Source organism: Amblyomma americanum, chromosome 1 (genome assembly GCF_052857255.1).
Source record: "Amblyomma americanum isolate KBUSLIRL-KWMA chromosome 1, ASM5285725v1, whole genome shotgun sequence".
NCBI classification, from domain to species: Eukaryota; Metazoa; Arthropoda; class Arachnida; order Ixodida; family Ixodidae; genus Amblyomma; species Amblyomma americanum.
The window spans coordinates 194,671,949-194,690,722 of record NC_135497.1 but is presented as its reverse complement, the minus strand read 5'-3'; the positions used below and the strand labels follow the sequence as shown (position 1 = coordinate 194,690,722).

General features: G+C 47.4%; 1 protein-coding gene across 2 annotated transcripts in view; it reads right to left on the bottom strand.

Annotated features, from left to right (window-relative positions):
* LOC144114437 (alpha-(1,3)-fucosyltransferase C-like) overlaps positions 1–18,774 on the bottom strand; it is a 119,574-nt gene that overhangs the window by 86,735 nt on the left and 14,065 nt on the right. The window lies entirely within an intron of this gene.

Below are 18,774 nucleotides of genomic sequence, written 5' to 3'. Positions count from 1 at the left end.
TTGATATGACTGCCATCCCTGCCCGGAATGTTCAAGCCACAATTGAGCACGCTCTTGGCTCTTCGAACTACTGCGGGCTTGTCGTCCATCGCCCATCGAACACCATCACGGTAAACTTGTCATCCTTGATGGACGCCCAGAAACTTTGCGCAGTTACGCGGATCCCCCTGGATGATAGCAAGCATGTCCCGGTGCAAATATATTTTGCGTCTGGTCCTGACACCCTCCGCTGCATGGTTTATCATGTCGACAGCACGAGCCCTCCCGAGGAGGTGCGCGCAAATATTCGCTGCTCAACTCACGTAGTACTGCAAGCACGGCCTATGGGGCGCCGGGGCTCATACCTGCTCATCCTGCAAAGCCCGTTGACTCTCCCGAAGTACCTTACCTACTACGGTGCGATCATCAGACCTTCTGACCTCGTCATATTTTTTCTTATCACTGCCACAAAGAAGGACATATGCAAAATACCTGTCCTAATCCAGCAGCTGCGGCCGACATGAATGAACCAACAGTTCCTTGTGCCCTGTGCAAATCGCCGGACCATGACATTCGCTCCCCCGCTTGTCCAAAGAAGAAGCAAGCGAAGAAGTTTCACAAGTCGCCGGCAAAAATGGATGTTCCTACAAGTAATCGCTTTGCAGCTCTCCCATGTGACGACAACGACTTCCCTGAACTTCCTTTATCTGAGCCCGCTGCTCACCATCCGTCTCCTCACCAGCGTACATATGCACAAGTGGCTCACCTTCCCGGACCAAATGGTACGCCAAAACGTCCAGTGCATCTATCACATGTGGATACCACAGATGAAGACAGCTTTAGATAATGCAATCGCGGAGGTTCGCCGCCGACTAGACGAACTCACCCAGCTACGGGAACAGCGTCGTTCTCAATCCTCTCGAAGAATTCTCATAACTCGGGAGCAATCATCAGAGGAATCACCTCGAGTAAGAACTGGGCCACAATCAGGTTCCGACCACCTGTTAGCCGCCGTGACTACCCCGACAGTGGATAAGATATTAGCGCTGATGAAGCAGGTGACAACCCTCATCGTGGAAGCTCTTCGGCCTCGTCATGGATAGCGCATCATCATCGGTGGTGGTGCAGTGGAACTGTCGAGGATTCGCTAATAAGGCCTCTGAAGTGAACATCCGCCTTCACTACGGAAAGCTGAAGGCATGGGCGTTTCCTACTGCAAGAGCATAATTCACTTCCACGCCTTTCAGGTTTCTGCGCATACCACTCACCCTCTATCCCTGATCGCCGTTGTAACGCCTCCTACCTGAGCCCAGGTAAATCTGCAATTTATATTCACAGTTCAGTTCCGCACACACCGCTCGACCTTTCACGGTGGTGCAACACAAGTCAAGAGGTTGTCGCCCTTCTCGTAAAACCTGCACGCACACCCGTTGTCCTAGTTTCTTTTTATAGTCGTCCTGGCTCCGGATCTCCCAATCTGGGATGGGTTCGTTTTCTACGTTCTACAAACTCGGGTATCCCTATTCTAGTTGGTGGTGACTTCAACGGCGCACACACTGCGTGGGGTTATCTATCTGATTCTTCAAAGGGCGCACACATCCAAGGGAGCTTTTCGGATCATTCCTTTCAACTTTTAAACCACCCGAATACTTCTACCCGCCCACGAGGTGGCCCGTATTCACCTTATTTGACTTGGTGGTTAGGCCCTGGTAACTCTCGTTGGGCTGTTGATTCCGATACTTGGAGCAGCGATAACAGCCCTATTTTTATCTCCCTCACGCCTACGCGTCTACGGAAAATACGCCGCACTGTACGAATAACATCATGGGACTCTGTACGCGCAGACAATCATTTATCTACATTCAACCCCTCTTCAGCACTGTCTACTCTCTCTGCTGTTCTCGCTATTCACACTACTACCTCTAGTGTAAATGAAGACGACCTAAACCCGGACATATATCTCTTGAATCTGTGGGCTCTTCGTCGCCAGGCGGATCTTTACGCTACTCGTCACCCCGATGACCCATCGGCTCTTCCTACTCTTCACCGCGCTACCCCACGGGCGCGGCGCTATGCGAAGCGGCTAGGCAGGCAACGCTGGGGTGCATGGTGTGCCCGCCTGTCCTCTACGCAGGGCAATCGACATCTTTGGAGACTGTTTCACGCCATGGAGCGCCCTTCTCAGGTTGCAGATTACACAGAGAGCATTCGCCCCGCGCTATATGTGGATGAGGACACATTTGCACAACAAGCGGCCCGTCAATTTTTTCCAAACCATGACTGCACCGCTACGTCTCCACCTGACTTATCGGTTACAGAGCCCTCCGATGGGATTCCTTCTGACCTCACCATGGCAGGGCTGCTGGCCTCCATTGAACGTTTAAAAACTACTACTACTCCCGGGCACGACGGCATACCTAACACCCTATTCCGTAACTTGGAAGGGAGGGCTTTGCAAACCCTAGCTGATACTTTAAACGAAGTGTGGCTTTCTGGCGTCATGCCGGGAGACTGGAAGCATTCTATTGGGGTTCCAATACCCAAGTCAGGTCAGCCTCCAGTATCTCTCTCGGCCCTTCGTCCAATTTCCCTTACGCCTGCCATCTGCAAGCTTTATGAAAGCATTCTAGCCGCACGCTTGTCGTGGTGGCTGGAATCCCATGATTGTTACCCAGATTCCCAAATTGTTTTCCGCCCACAAATTGGAACGGAGGACGGCTTTGCTACTTTGGTTGCTGACGTGCTTGACCACTCTCCACAGAGTCACCTTGTACGAACCGTAATCGCTACAGACGTAACAAAGGCATATGATAACTTCACTCTGCCATTCTTACCTCCATTCAAACTCTTGGTCACCCTCACCGGTTCCTCCTCTCCATTCACGCCTTTTTAGCAAATCGAACCTTCAGCGTGCGTGTCCACGAAAAGCCCTTTGGTAACTTCACTTCCAATAGAGGAGTGTCCCAGGGCTCCGTTCTCGCCCCCACATTATTTAATGTGGCTTTAATTCCTCTTGTTCGAGCCCTACAGACCATCCCTTCTATCCGCGTGCTTGCGTATGCCGATGATATAACCTTGTGGTGCTGTCATCCAGATGCGTCTATTCATCAGTTGCTCCTTCAGCACGCGCTGGATGTATTGGCATCTCGCCTCCCACCTCTGGGTCTAACATTCTATCCTACTAAATCATGTTTCATTCGCATTGAAAATAAAGCCGGCTTACGGAAAGCTCCCCCTTTAAATTTTACGGTACATAATTCTCCGATTCCTCAGGTAGAAACTGCTCGTATTTTTGGTCTTCTCCTTCATACATCTGGGACTAGCACCCGTGGCTGACAGCCACTCGTAAATCGGCTCACGCTACTCTAGGTCTGATTCGTCGCATAGCTATGCGCTCTGGTGGCACACGTGCTCATACGGCCCGCCAGCTTGTGCGCTCTATCCTTCAGCCACGGATAGTATATCAGGCACAATTTCAACGTCTCACCCGCGGACAGTGGGACTCCTTTGAAACTATCAATCGTGAGGCTATGCGCGTCATAACATATCTGCCTCGTTTAACACCCATACCTGTGCTACAGGAGTTCGCCAAACTTAATAAACTCAGTGAACTCATCGACCAACGGGTGGAAAATAGAGCTCAAAAACAGTCTCTTCAACTTCATCGTTTAAAGACACTTCCTCCTTGGTCATATTGTCAGCTCACTGATAATCGCATCACTGTTTCCCCGTCGGTTTCAGCAGCGTATCTGCCTGAAGGGTGCATATTATACACGGATGCATCACATTCTGCAGAGAGGGGAGTTACTGCTGTGTATAGTCCATCTCATCCGCATCTGAACTCTCGCGCGACGTATACTGCGGATACGTTCACTCACCTGGCACTGGAACTTCAAGCCATTTATAATGCCATTGTTTCCCTTCCGCTCGTTCCAACATTCAATACAGTTAATATTTACACCGACTCCCGCGCCACCCTTAAACAGCTTAAGGCTGTTCGACGGACATTCCAGATTTCACAATCAATTCATGTGCTCTGCGCAAAGTATCCATGTCCTGTGCGCATACACTGGATTCACGGCCATGCTCAGGATCCACATAACATTCAAGAGGATGCTATGACTCATCTTCATACATCAGACGATCCGCCACCTTCCCCTCTTCCCCCAGATCCGTTCCTGTTTCCGATTCCGAAGTTCTGCGCCAGCGAACACGCGCTCTAATTCCTCCGTGTTCGCACCCTCTCCCCCGTAGTCTTACTCGGCAAGAGGAGGTATCCGTGCACCAGATTCGGGCAGGGGTGTCTGACACCATCTGTCCGTCATCGGTGGCGTGCCAAAGATCTGCCAGCACCTGACATGTGCCCTCACTGTAGCGCTGCACCGGACATTTGTGATGTGCGGCACTTGTGGACGTGCCCAGCGACGGCTGCTATAAGAAAACGGCTCCTCAGGGAGGTAGGCCTGCGGTGGAACCGCGAAACTGACTACGTGAAGTGGACTATGAACAAGCGTTTCATCAGCAACCTCGGCGACTGCCTCAGCGCAACGGATCTTCAGTCCTTTTTTTAACTTTCAATCCCCTGCATTCCCCCCCCCCCTTACTTTTTTTCAACTTATGCCTCATGACACACTTCTCGAATAAAAAAAAAACAGAACAAACCATGGTCAATCCCCACCGTATGTGCCATCGCTTCATAAGTATGGTGTGGTGTACACCTTCCAAGTCGGCCAGACGAAGCCCTTTTCACCGGACAGGGCCACTAAGGAACGACACTTCTGCGTTCCTAGCGGGAAAAAGTCGGGCTCGCGCCTGTTTCCCACACTTTTATTGAGACAGCGAACGACCACCAATCACAAGGCTCCACGCCCACAGCATCATGGTTATTCGACCACATTCGCAGAATTTGCTAAGTGGCGCATTCAGGTCCTCCAACGTCCCCTGAATTGTTGCTTGGTGCCCTCTAGGGTTGACACACCAAGAGGAAACAACCACCACACACCTTTCCTCACTGAACCCTGGCCTGTCCCCCGTCGTGGGTATGTGCCATGCCACTAAGGTAACAAGAACCGCACACCCCAAGTCCTGGATTACCAATGACTGTATTACTTATTACTAATTTTGCGCGAAAATTACAGTAACTTTACAGTGCAGCTGCCTTGGCTTTCCTCTGACCTGCTCTTCTTGCTACTTCCTAGTGGTGCCTGCTTGTTGGTCCATGGTGAGGCCGTTGCACGGTCAAGCGATTCGACAATGTTTCCGGCTAGTTTTTCAGGCACGGTTGATGTGAATTTGGGTTCGGCGTTTCCCGAGGCTGATCTTGGACCACCCCGGACGTAGGAATGGGCAGCTTTGTTCGCTAGAATTCCGGTCTAAAGCTTACCTCTTGAATATTTGCGGTAAAACAGAATAGACATCATTCCCGCGGCGCTCGTTCCGATTGGAGATGAGCAACCAAAACTAAAAACCCCGAGAGAATACAACAGCAACTCACAGATTTTTAGCAACCACTATTTTAGACCCCTGAGGTGCGACATTTCGCGAGTACAAGATTCGCTTGTAAGTCCTCAGACTTAGATTGTGTGTCTTACTTGTTAAAACGCAAACAATTTTCATCACTGCCAGTTGGGGCCTGAATTGTCATCTTCTCCTCAAGAAGTGTTGGAGGAAATTCAAGACGCGGGAGCTGGGGTACTTTCAGTGCACCACTGCAGCAGGGAGGCGGGTGTCCTGCGCGTTGTGGAGTCAGTGATAACTTTTTCTGGATCATCCGGCCCTTCAGAGCTGCATAACGGATGTACCCCCTATATCTCGGCCCCTACAGTGTAATAACTGCTGGCGGTTCGGGTATAGTTGCAGAGCGTGCAAGTCGGCGACACGCTGCAGTGTTCATGGCGAGGGCCATTCTTTGAACAGCTACGCCTCGGATAACCCTACCAGCTGTTTACCTTTGCAAAAGCGACCACTCCGAAGATGACGCCAGTTGTTTGAAACGAGACGAACAGCAAAGCTTGTTAGGCATCATCCAACAGAACCGTTGCTCCGGAGCAGACGCGCATGTGCTACATAACCGCAAAAATGCTATTACGCCGGCCTCGTGCGCACTTCTGTTGCTTATGAGGGCGTTTTGACAACCTCGATGGTGGCAACAATGGCAAGAGAAATTAAATGGTGGTCGAGCACACGCTTAGCGGCCTTTCTCAGGCGTTGTTGGAGCTTGTCTTTTGATGCGGCTCAGGTGCAGCCTGCCGTCAACGTTCCTGGCAGTGTCGCTCGCGGCGATGCTTGTAATACGGATGTCGAAATGGTGTGCTCTAAACCCAGAAGCGTCGGGCTTCTTCCTCGCCCTCAAAGTGCGTCATACGATTGGTCAAAACCAAAAAAAGGGCTCAAAGTATCTTCCCAGTCAGATGTGCTAAAAAAAAAAACTGTTGCTACCTCTGTATTGCGACATTATTCACGGAGGGTTTAAAAAATTTCATTGGAGTTATCGCTCCGCAATATCTACACTTATAGATTTTGTGGGGGTTTTAATTAGGGAGATAAACACGTTTTTCCCCCTTTAACCGCGGCTGACACGGTTCGAAACCGCCTGACCCCACCGCGTGATCGCGTACGCTACCGAGCGCACGCCGACCACGGCGGGCCTTGCTCTGAGGGAGCTAAGGAACTACACATTGGCTGACACAGACAGGCATTTATTGCTACAGCAACAATAACGCCAGCTAGCAAAAAAAAAACAAGTTAAGGAAACGAGATCGTCCGACTCACCAGCAAGGTTACGAGCGCATGTTCGCCCACGCTAGGGCAGGGGATACTACGAAGCCGGGCGGGACGAGATACAGGAGCAAGTCTCCCCGCCACTCCCTCGCCCCGCTGGCGAAGAGCGGAGCCGCGGGCGACACGTCCGCGATCCCAGCCGAATAGAGATGCAGTGGGCTGTGTCATTACCTCCTGAACAGCTTTCAGGCCTGCGCCCAAAATTTTGACGTCACATCCGGCAGGCTGACACGTGCAGAAGCCACATCGCCAGCGACATGATTTTAGTCCCTGCTGTCCTTTCTTTCACGCTCCCTGCGCCGCGCGTGCCGGTTGGTTGCAGCGGCGTGGTCGCGTTTGTCGTCTCTCGTCGTTGTTTTGCGGCAATTTTGTTTCCGTGCGCGATGTGCAGTGGATACTAAAATGCCGAGCGAGTGTTGTGTGCCGGGGTGCACCGATAATTACGATACGGGCAGGAAGATACAAGTGTTTTCTTTCCCAAAAGGCGACGACACTTTCAAGAAGTGGTTATGCGCCATACCAAGGAAGGACTTCGTGCCGACTTCGTACACTAAAGTAAGTAATGTTTATGGTACCGTTATGTGCTCCTGGTTGATTTTACTTAATCAGCACGTTTATTGTAATACTTCCGAAGCCCAGATAGATTGATTGTGCCCACGTTTCTTTGCTGAAAACAAGCTTATAGACAAAGGGGCTAGCATTACGCTATTTTAATAAGTGGATTCTGATGTTTAGGAAACATTTGTACGTTTGTGCAGGTTTGCGCCGATCATTTCGGCGCTTCATGCATCTAGACGACGGCATCGTACACGGAGCAAAGAACAGGAAATGTTCTTACAGTTCGATGGCAAGTACCGCGGTTGCGCCGTGGATCGGTGCTACCGTATTTCCCAACTGCCCTTCGTACCTTTCAGCACCAGACAACAGCAAGAGAGAAGCACCTGGTGCTAAGAGGAGCCGACTAGAAGCTTCCCAACTCGCCCGTGCGGTCAAAGGATCACTGGCGTCATATGAAGCGGAGCAGGAGAGAGACCAATTTTCGCCACTCGAAGAACTAAAGGCGCGCCTGCAAGTGGCCTCAGTGTCAGTGCAGTGGACTGTGATTCATAAAGAAAAGTGTACGATGTTTTTGAACATCACCAACGATCGTGAACCTTGGTTGAAGGCGTCATTGACAGTGTTCGAAAACCTCCAAGTCTCAGCCTGCTACCAAGGATCCGCGATCAAGAATCCTGGTAGCGCTGTTGTACCAGACTCGGTTTGCAAAGTAAGCTTCTTGTTGGAAATTTTGAACAACTTGTGCATGCTGTCTGACGAGTCTGGCGAGTGTTGTAGTTCTCGCCACCTGTCGCTTGCAGTAAATTCCCTTCTAGACAAATTGGAAGCAAGCATTAATGAAAACAAGAAAGGGGCTGTGAAATTTTTAAAGGAACAGCTAACGCTGCTCTCTGCAGAGCGTATTCAGTACAGCACACAGGTAATGGTGTTTTCATGCATTCTCCACACAATACCGCCGCACACAATCCGCACGTAGCCACAGCCCTGGCAGCTCGCAGTGGTGAAGCTGATTTTCAACATGCGGCAGCAACAGCAAATTTCATCAAAATCATTCTTTGCTGGTGGAGTATTGTCAACGTAAAAACGCCAAATAAAGGCTTCCATCATCGTAGTGTTTACGAATAACCCTATCTTGCAGTACAGATGACCCAAAAGTAGCTTTTCTGAATGGTTTCATTACCTGGCTTGATGTCTGGGAATTTTATGGGCATGACACTGGGGTCCTTACCCAGGGCACATTGAGTGCCCTAAGGCTATCTGCTCAATCCTTACTGGCATTGGCAAAGTACTGCATAAGTGAACTTCATTTTAAGTACGTCCTACTAGGGAAAGTTCCAACGGATCCTCTCGAGAGTTGTTTTGGACAGTACCGGCAAATCGCTGGTGGGCAGTACCACATATCTGTTCGACAGCTTTGTGAGACAGAGGGCACGATTCGCCTTCAAAATGCCCTGCCAAAGATGAGCACTGATTACTTCAGAAACATCGAAGAGACAAACAGTGTCAGAGATGTAGAAACCTCCTTTAGTGTTCAAGTTGTAGACGCTGACCTTGATGCACTCAGAGAACGAATGCCAGTTATTGGTTATGTTGGCGGGTATTGTGCGCATGCTACAATGAAAGTTTTAAAGTGCGAAAGTTGCCGAGGACACTTGGTTGTTACCGGAAGTGAGACGGAAATGGAAGAATACACCCATTCCTTAATCGCACAACTGAACCGAGGTGGACTCAAGTTTCCCTCTGCCCTTGTGATTACAATAGTCATGTACACGGAGGTTGTAGTTAAAAAGCTTGTGACACAAAGTGCCTGCACACAATTTCTCCATGGGCCCAACCAAAGGAATGTCGTTCGGCAACTGACGCTCAACTCTCTACCGAGGCTTGAGGACATATATACATGTGAAAATGGGCATGCTTACGAGCTCCCTGTCACACTTGTTGCAAACTGTGCAGCAAACAATGCTTAACAACTAATGTAAACAAAGGAATGATCAACTTCATATTATAAAAGAACAGAAGGCAAAAAACAAAAGCCCAAATCTTTCTTGAAGTGTAATTTTTCATAACTTGTACAGCGCCCATTTAATTACTTTAAATTGCACTGCAGGTATTTTATTGCAGTTTCCTCATGTGATTTCTTTGGCGAACTTCTGCCTGTTGTAGTGCAATGAGCCTTCTTTTGTTTGCTAGTTGTTGTAGTTATATTGATTTTAATGGCGCAAAAGCAACTTAGGCTATGATGCGCCAAACACACGGTTAGAGCTTTTGTTAAAGGTTACGCTTTTTATATCTAAAGTTTGTATAAAACATTGGCTTCTCTGAGAAATTTAAAAATGCTAGAAAAATCAACCAGTGCTTGATCTCCTAAAAGTAACCTGGGGTGTAGTGGGATGTATTCATTGTACAATGTTGTGAAATATTTTTTCCTCAGTTGTTCCAGTTTTTTGCATACAATTAAAATGTGGTTTACCGTGAGTTCATCGCCACACATTTCGCAGAGAGGTTTGCCTTTTTTTGTCAGTAAGAAGTTGTGAGTAAGGTGTGTGTGTCCAATGCGTAGTCGACACAAAATAACTTCTATGAAACGCTCCTGATGTGTACATGATCTCCATTCTCCCAAAACAGGTTTTATAGAATGTAGTTTGTTGTTTGTTTGTTCATCCCATGCAATCTGCCACTTATTCCTGAGTTTACTGTGCAGTAATTTAGAAAAATCCCTCTGTGGTATGTTAACTTGTTTTATATGGCCAATTCTAGCTTGTGCTGCGCAAGCATCTGCTCTCTCATTACCTAAAATTCCAACATGGCTAGGGACCCAGCAGAATATAATGTTATGTTTTTGCTTTGTAATTTTAACTATATTATGTATGATTTTTCCTATTATGGGTTCAGCAGCGTTTGTAGAATGCAGCGCTTTTAGCATACTGAGTGAATCGGTGTAAATGATGCTATTTTTTATGTTTTGTTTTACTATTTGTTCTACAGCTACAAAGATGGCATAACACTCCGCAGTAAATACCGATGCATACTGTGGCAATCGTATCATTTTTTCATTTGTTCCTTGAATTACTGCACTTCCGACATGACTTTCTGTTTTTGAGCCATCAGTGTAAAATTCGGTGTAAGTGTCATATTTTTCTTGTAGTGCAAAGAACTCTTGCAGTATGTGCTCGTGTGGTATTTTCTCTTTGTTTAAGTGTGTCAATGTGAAGTCACACACTGAAGGAAGGCTGTACCATGGTGGTAGATATTCATGTCTTTGTGCAATATTAGGTAGGGCGTCCAGCACTGCTAAGTCTTCACATTTATCTTCAAAGCGCATTATTAGTGGCCTGATAAAATGTGGTTTATTATTGAATAATCTCCTAGATGGGCACTTGGTAACAATGGGATAGCAGAGATGTTTAGGGAGAGAACGGGTTTTTAGGATGTACGTGCATGTTAGTGTGACTCTTCTATCCTCTAGTGTGGGCTCATTAGTTTCAACGTAAAGACTCTTTACCGGGGATGTTCTATAAGCTCCAGTTGATAGGCGCAAACCAAGATTATGAACAGGGTCCAGTCGTTTCAAGTAGGATGTTCTTGCCGAACCATATACCACACACCCGTAGTCCAGCTTGGAGCGCACCAAAGAGCGATATATTTGCAATAGGCATGCTCTATCGGACCCCCACCGTTTTCGCGAGAGTACCTTTAATACATTGAGGGCTTGGGATGCTTTCTTTTTCAGGTTGTTAATGTGTGACAGAAATGTAAGTTTCTTGTCAAAAGTGACGCCTAAAAATTTATGTTCCTGTTTGACTGGCAGTGTGGTTTGATTCAAGCACAGATTGGGATCGACCTGTAGGCCTCGTCGTAATGAGAATAAAACAGCTACTGTTTTTTTGAGGGGAGAACTTGAATCCATTTTTCTCTGCCCAAACAGCCAGTTTATTTAGTGTGATTTGTATTTGTCTCTCGCAGGACAGTATGTTGGAAGAAGTGTATGCTATCTGTATGTCATCTACATAAACTGAATACATTACGGACTTAGGTATTACTTTGGCCAAGGAATTCATTTTTACTATAGAGTGTCGTACTTAAAATGCATCCCTGGGGTACGCCATTCTCTTGGGCGAATGTCGTTGATAGAGTTGCTCCCAGACGGACTCTGAATGTGCGGTTAGTCAGGAAGTCGTTCAAGCAGTTCAGCATCCTGCCGCGGATCCCTAGATCTGCTAGGTCATGGAGGATGCCGAACTTCCACGCGGTATCATATGCCTTCTCCAAATCGAAGAAGACACCGATACAGTGCTGTTTGTGGATGAACGCCTCTCGGATGGTGTTTTCTAGGCGGACAAGGTGATCAGTGGTCGAGCATGCTTTCTTAAATCCACATTGATGTAAATCTAAGAGTCGACGAGATTCAAGTGTGAAGGTCAGTCTAATGTTTACTATGCTTTCGAAAGATTTAGCGATGCAGCTGGTGAGGGCTATCGGTCTGTAATTGTTAGGACTTGTTGGTTGTTTTCCGGGTTTCAGAAAAGGTACTATTATTGCTTTCTTCCACTCCTCAGGTATATTCCCAGTTGTCCATATTTTGTTAAAGAAGTTCAACAATGCCTGCACGGCAGCCTCAGAGAGATGGGCGAGCATAGCGTAATGCACATTATCTGGGCCTGTTGCTGTCTTTTTACCACAAGATAATGCCCTGATCAATTCCTGGAGTGTGATGGGTTGATTGTAGTCCTCGTGCATACCTGCTGCAAATGGAAGTTTTTGTTTTTCTGCTATTGCTTTGTACTTCTGGAACGTGTTTGTGTAATTGGACGAACTGGAAACTTCAGCAAAATGCTCACCTAGTATGTTGGCCTGTTCTTCTAATGATGTTTGTGTCCCGGGTGTAGTCAACAGAGGAAGTGTGAAAGGGGTATGGTCACTACTGAATCTTCGAACTTTTTCCCACATTTTTTTTGAGGTTATTGTGCTGTTTATAGAGGACACATATTTCTGCCACGAGGATTTCTCGGCATTTCTCCGAACGAATCGCGCTCTGGCCTTGGCCCTCTTAAAGGCAATCAAGTTCTCCGCTGTGGGATACCGACGCAGAGAGCCCCAAGCTTTATTTTGTTTTTTTTTTGCCAATGTGCATTCTTGTGTCCACCATACTTTATGTTTTTTGTGTAAGAGTCCGGTTGTTTGTGGTATGGCTAGTGTAGCGGCCGATATTATGCATGTAGTAAATTTTCCATTAATTTCGTCTATGCTGAGATCTTCACAAAATTCTTTTTCTAGTGTGGCACTTGCTGTAAAAAGTGACCAGTCGGCGAGGTGAAGTTTCCAGCGCCGTGGTCTTGTGGGGATGACTGCAGTAGACGATGAGAGGCTGATGATAATAGGTAGGTGATCACTTCCCAGAGGGTCATTTAGAACATCCCATTTAAAATCTGTAAAAAGCGATGGTGATGCGAAAGCTAAATCGAGAAAGCTCATTTTTGCCGAGCTTGGGCAACAATAAGTTGCTTTTCCTGTATTTAAAAGACAGATGTTATTTGAGAGGATAAAATCTTCGATTGTTTGCCCCCTAGAGTCGCAGCGCTCGCTTCCCCAAAAAGGGGAGTGAGCGTTAAAATCCCCAACTACCAGATATGGCTCTGGAAGTTCATCTATCAATTCTTCTAGATCATGGACTGTTAATGTAAAATGTGGAGGAATGTATACGGAACAGATTGTTAGTGTTTTATAGCTGACGATGCTGACTGCAACCGCCTCTAGTTTTGTATTGAGCTTTATTTCTCGAGCAGGGACGCCGCTTTGGACGACAATTGCGACACCTCCTGAGAGTCGATTTGCCTGCTCGCGATCGCGTCTAAAAGTTTGATAATGTTTCAGGATATGCACATGTTGTGGACCAAGATTGGTCTCCTGAAGACATAAAACTATGGGTAACATTGACCCTAAAATATGTGTTATGTCACTATAATTCCGCATAAGTCCTCTACAATTCCATTGAATTAAAAAAGACATGCTTGTGTTTTTAAAAGAAAATGAAAGGAGATTTACTTATGAGGTGGGCCCGTTATGAGGGGCCTGTCTTTTTTTCGCTCAAGAGAGCTGTTCCGCCGCTGTAATGGAGGCGGAGTGGGTGTTGTATCCATCACCTCAACAGAGGTGCTGGAGGACCGCGCAGCCGCGGTTGTGTTAGTTTCAGGCCTCTCCCGACGGGGGGAGGTCCTGCGGGATGCCGACCCATGGACCGGCGGTCCCTGCTTTGGCAGTGACAGGGCAGCTTTCGCTGACCCTGCCTGGGGCGTGGATGGCCCTGCCATAGGCTCGGTGGGAGCGGCCTTGGCAGGTGCCGGAGTGCTGTGCGGTGCTACGCCCCTGCGCACCACATCAGCGAAGTTTTGTTTTGCTGTGAAGGAGAATGTGTTTGTAAGCGCAAAACGCCTTCTCGCTTCTTTAAAAGAAATGTTTTCTTTGGTCTTTATGGTGATAATTTCTTTTTCTTTCTTCCAGGACGGACACGCCCTGGAGTATGCAGCATGTTCTCCTTCACAGTTTGGACAGCACAGGGCTGCGTCACATACATCAGACTGGTGATCCTTAGAGGCACATTTTGCGCAAGTTTTACGACCGCGGCAGCTCTGTGAGCCGTGGCCGAACCTTTGGCAGTTAAAACACCTGCGGGGGTTTGGTATGTATGGTCGTACATTGATTTTCAAATATCCCACGTCGATTGTGTCGGGCAGGGTGCTGGTGTTGAACGTCAGGATCATGTGTTTTGTGTCTATTTCCTTGTTGTCCTTCCGGATTTTGATTCGGTGGACATCTATGACGTCTTGGTCGATGAGCCCTTCGAGCATTTCTTTTTCAGTTATGTGAAGAAAATTATTTTCCGATATTACGCCTCGGACAGTGTTTAGTGAGCGATGAGGAGTCACGGAGACCGGGATTTCCCCCTATGGACGTTAGGTTGGAGAGCTTAGAATGTTGGACATTGTCACACAGTTCGAGCAATAAGTCGCCGCTGGCCATCTTTGACAGCTTATAGCCAATGCCTAGGGTTTCAGTCAAGCACTTTGACACAAGGAAGGGGGATATTATTCTTGCCTGTTTATCTTGTTGTTCACTGTGGATCACATGATATTTGGGGAAAGTTACTTTTCTTTTTTGAAAGAAGTTGTCTGCCTCGTTCCGCCCTCTTTTGAGAGTGCGATCGGGTTTTGAAAGTTGGGGAGCCATAAAAAAACTGTTTTTCGGTCATGGTGCCAGCCACCCACCACGGAGTCCAACAAGGGGACGGGACAGGAACTTGATAGCAAGTCCTGCCCACGCCAGCTGTACACCTCAACTATAACCAAATATGACGCAACTCAGGGTAGTTGGTCACACAAGGTTAACCCTCGCCGCCAGGAAAAAAGGAATAACCAAGAAGTGAGTAGGATACAGGAGAGTTGTGAGACAGAGATAGGAAAGTTAAAGATGAAGAGGAGGATAGGAAAAGGCGACTGCCGATTCCCCCCGGTCGGGTCAGGCCGGAGGTGCCGTCTGCAGGAAGCTGGGGCCAAAGTGGTGTGTTGCTTCCGCCAAGGGGCCTTAAGGGTCCAAACGCTCGGCATCGGCTCAACCACCAGGATCCCCTTTTCCCCGGACACGGCGATGCCACGCACGGCGAGGCGCGGGTGCTCGGGTCCGTGGTGATGCACAGTTCACCATCATCCCCTTGCGGATATGTCCCTGCGGATGCTCGGGAACCCGCGGTGTCGCCACTCACCGTCGCGACGCCTGCAAACTGCAGGCGCCCCCCTGCGGGGCTCTTTTGTTTGCGTCATGCATGCTTTCTAGCCCAGATTTTAATGACAGTTTTGTTTTTAATCTGAAATTTTAAAGTATTTTGGCAAATAAGTGCAATGTTGTTTTTCTTTTACTGAGCTGAACCTCAGACAGTGCCTGCTGTGGTAGGTGAAGGACTTATTTGTCACACCTTTTGTCTGTATGTGCTCTTCTTGTGCAGGGTCTATTATTGTACTATTGTTGTAGTGTCTATTATGTATTATTGTATTAGTTTATATTATTGTGCAATGCAGTTTGTGCAGTGGATTCCTTGTGCATTCCTGTACCTGCAGCAGTCAAATAAGTGGTCCTTTGTGTCACTTATTTATTATAGCCTAGTCCACAGTTTAGTCACAAGTGTGTTTAATGTATTGTGGTTTCTTTGCATGTCTTCGACTCCACAAAGTAATATGTTGTGTTTTACGCCATTGAAGGGCGGCCACCTACTCTGTAAAATGGATGAAATAATATTTTCTTCTAACCTGCAGTTAAGATGCGAGTATGGTTTTCGTTTTCTACCTCTTGGCATTGCAATGTGTTATGTTCTGCTTCCTCTCATTCATCTGAAACTCGTACCGTGCCACAGGGCCTACTTTAATATACTATACAGATCGGTATTGTAACTGCGTGTATCTCTTATCGGTGCAACAACTTGTTTCGGCTGTCAGTTGTTTATGATTTTATAGCACGCAGTATAAAAGGCAACATCCGTCTACATTACAGCGCAAAATAGTTTTCTGTCTGTCGTGCATTTTGGCCGCGACCGATGTGTAGTCGTAAATATCTGTAAATATGCATAGAGACAGAGTCTGCTGTGATAAATAAATATGTATAATTCTGTCCGTAATCTTAATTATTTGTCTTTGCCCTGATAAATCGCGCTGACCTGGCGGTCGACGAGCCTGTCTGTGGCCTCAGTTCCCGCGAGGCGCGCGCGCGGCAATCGCTCGCGGCTCTCAGCCGGCGCGCAGTGACGTCGTTGACGTCGTGTCACGTGACGCGCAGGCCTGAAAGCTGTTCAGAGGGTAATGGCTGTGTCCCGCGCGCGCGCAGCAATCATGCCGTCCGTGGCGCCCTCCCTTGTTAGTTAAAGTAACTAACCAGGGAAAGTCACGTAGCGATCTTTCTAGACATAACTAAGGTGTGATTTTGCAAGAAACTTGCCTTTCAGTCGTTATGCCTAATTCCTTTAATACATCTTGTGTTCCAGCGCAGGTCGTAAGAACCGCAGGGGTGGTAAACTAGTGACTACGAGCTCTTCAAGAAATTGACAGGACGATCATGAAACTTAATGCGAGAAAGCGGCGATAGTAGTTGGATTTACTCTTGATTATTGCGTTGATGATTTTGTTCTAACGGATGGTTTTATTCTAAGCCGAGGCTTTGGATTTTTCTGGAGGGTGAAGGTGGGCGGGTGGTGGCGCTCTTGGAGGGTGGAGAGGTGGATCTACGGTGGCGGCGTGGTTGCTCCGCGGCCTCTTTCAATTCATTTTCGCCGTCGCTTTTTTTTCGTTCCACTGCTGCGTGTGTTTCTAGTAAGTGGATTGGTGGTGGGTGGATCTTCTGGAGGGTGAGCTCAACGCTTTTAAATATCTTGGGTGAGGATTCACTCGCTGAGACTTCACACAGAAGACACCGGCATTTTTGCACATTACAGTGCGTAAAGGAGGTATTTAGTCTCCTGCGCAGGTAACTTTTCTGCTTTAACTTCCTACTAACCCATCACCTGTGTATATGGCTTGTTTGGCAAGAATCTTTTAAATCTATACTTCTTTTTAAATGTTACTCATGCTATTGCTTATGTCTACATTTATTTACAGAGATTATCTAATATTTGTTAGTTTACGCTATATTTTAGTTGCATATTTTGAGCTACAGATAAACAATTTCTGTGGTTACAGAACTGGGGGATTAGATGGCCGGAGGTGACGCGAAATACAAGCTAGTTTGCTATAAGAACCAGCCAAACATCTAGAACGTCTAAATGCATTTTCTCCGACACTGCTGCTAGTTCAGGCACTTACGCTGGCAAACCCGCGCCTGCAGGACTGATCAAGAACCGCTTAAGCGTTTTAACGCATCGTCATCGCCACCATCATGAGGCCAACTACGTTTTCACCACTGATCTCCGATTCGCCCTTCCCTGCGCAAGCCGCGGCCAACCTATGCCTGCAAGTTGCCCAATCTCATCCGCCCACATGGCCTTGTCCCACTCCCTGCTATGTTCGCCTTCCCTTGTAAAGCACGCTGGTAGCGTATTTTACCGAAGTGTCGCTATTCCCTGTCTTCATCAATAAAATTTGCTCTTTGCTATGTAGAGTCACATCGCTGGTCATCGCAAATGTTTTTTTTTTGTGATTGCTTGACTATTGAATATTGATTGACTTTTATGTGACAAAGCAGCAGTGCCTGGGGGTTTTCAACACGCACCAAAATCTCAGTACATTTCAGCGCTTATGCATTTCGGCTCCACAAATGCACATGCTGCTAATGAGATCGAACCTGCAACCTCGGTTTGGTTTGGCTTATGGGGGTTTAATGTCCCAAAGCGGCTCAGGCTATGAGGGACGCCGTAGTGAACAGCTCTAGAAATTTCGACCACGTGGGATTCTTTAACGTGCACTGATATCGCACAGTACGCGGGCCTGTAGCATTTCGCCTCCATTGAAATGCGACCGCCGCGAGCATAATGCTGTAGCGACTGAGCCACCAAGGCACATTCTTTCTCTTTATTGAGCATGTTCAGGCCAATTTTTGCAACTACGAGTTGTTTATTTCATATTTATTACCTTTTTGTGGGCTTGGGTGTCATCATACCACACCACTTATCATTGATATTTTCTGCTAGAAAAAAAAATTGGGGTGATTGTTGTTCTCGAAAACGCTGAGTGACAGAACTTGAGAGTACAATGGTGAATAATCTAAAAAAACAAAAAAAATCAACATAGATACAGGGAAGAATAAAGTGCACAAGTGATCCACAGTGTAGCCGTATAAAGAGACTGCTCGCAATTCAGTCTAGGTGCTCTTTACGGCAGGCAATCAGGGCCTCGGAAAACTTGTGCTCGCACTGATAACCGCAGCTGTCATCGACTTGGAAAACCGTCAATGAAGTCGTTATATGCACTCCTACATAAAAACCAGAAGTAGACAAAACATGTGAAAACAGTGCGCCACCAAATCAACAAATTTCGCTCGATAATCCCTTTGTGGATAGATTCCACGGCTTTCACGCAGTGTTGTTTACTTCTGCGCTGGGTTATTAATTCGCAGTACTCGTGCCAAGGCTCGCGGCAGACGTTGTTGGTTTACCAGAGCAACCGCTGTTAAAGCAGTCCAACGTTGTCGTTTTGTGGCGAACAGGATCATTTCACGTAGACTGCCACGATAAGCACTTGGAGCACGGCACGAGGCAGCCCTTTTGGCCCGTTATCGAGAGCAATTAAGGGCTTGCAACTCCCAAGTGCTTTCGGCAAGCACAAAGGCCGAGTGGCGGGAGAATGCAAATGGCAAGGTTTTTTCACTATGTCTTCGTGTTTGAGCAGGCTGACGGAGCTCGGAGGTAAGATGTCGCAAACATAGCAAGGCACGTGGCCATATAACGCAGTGGCTCCACACAAAACGGTACAGAAGCTCAAAGCT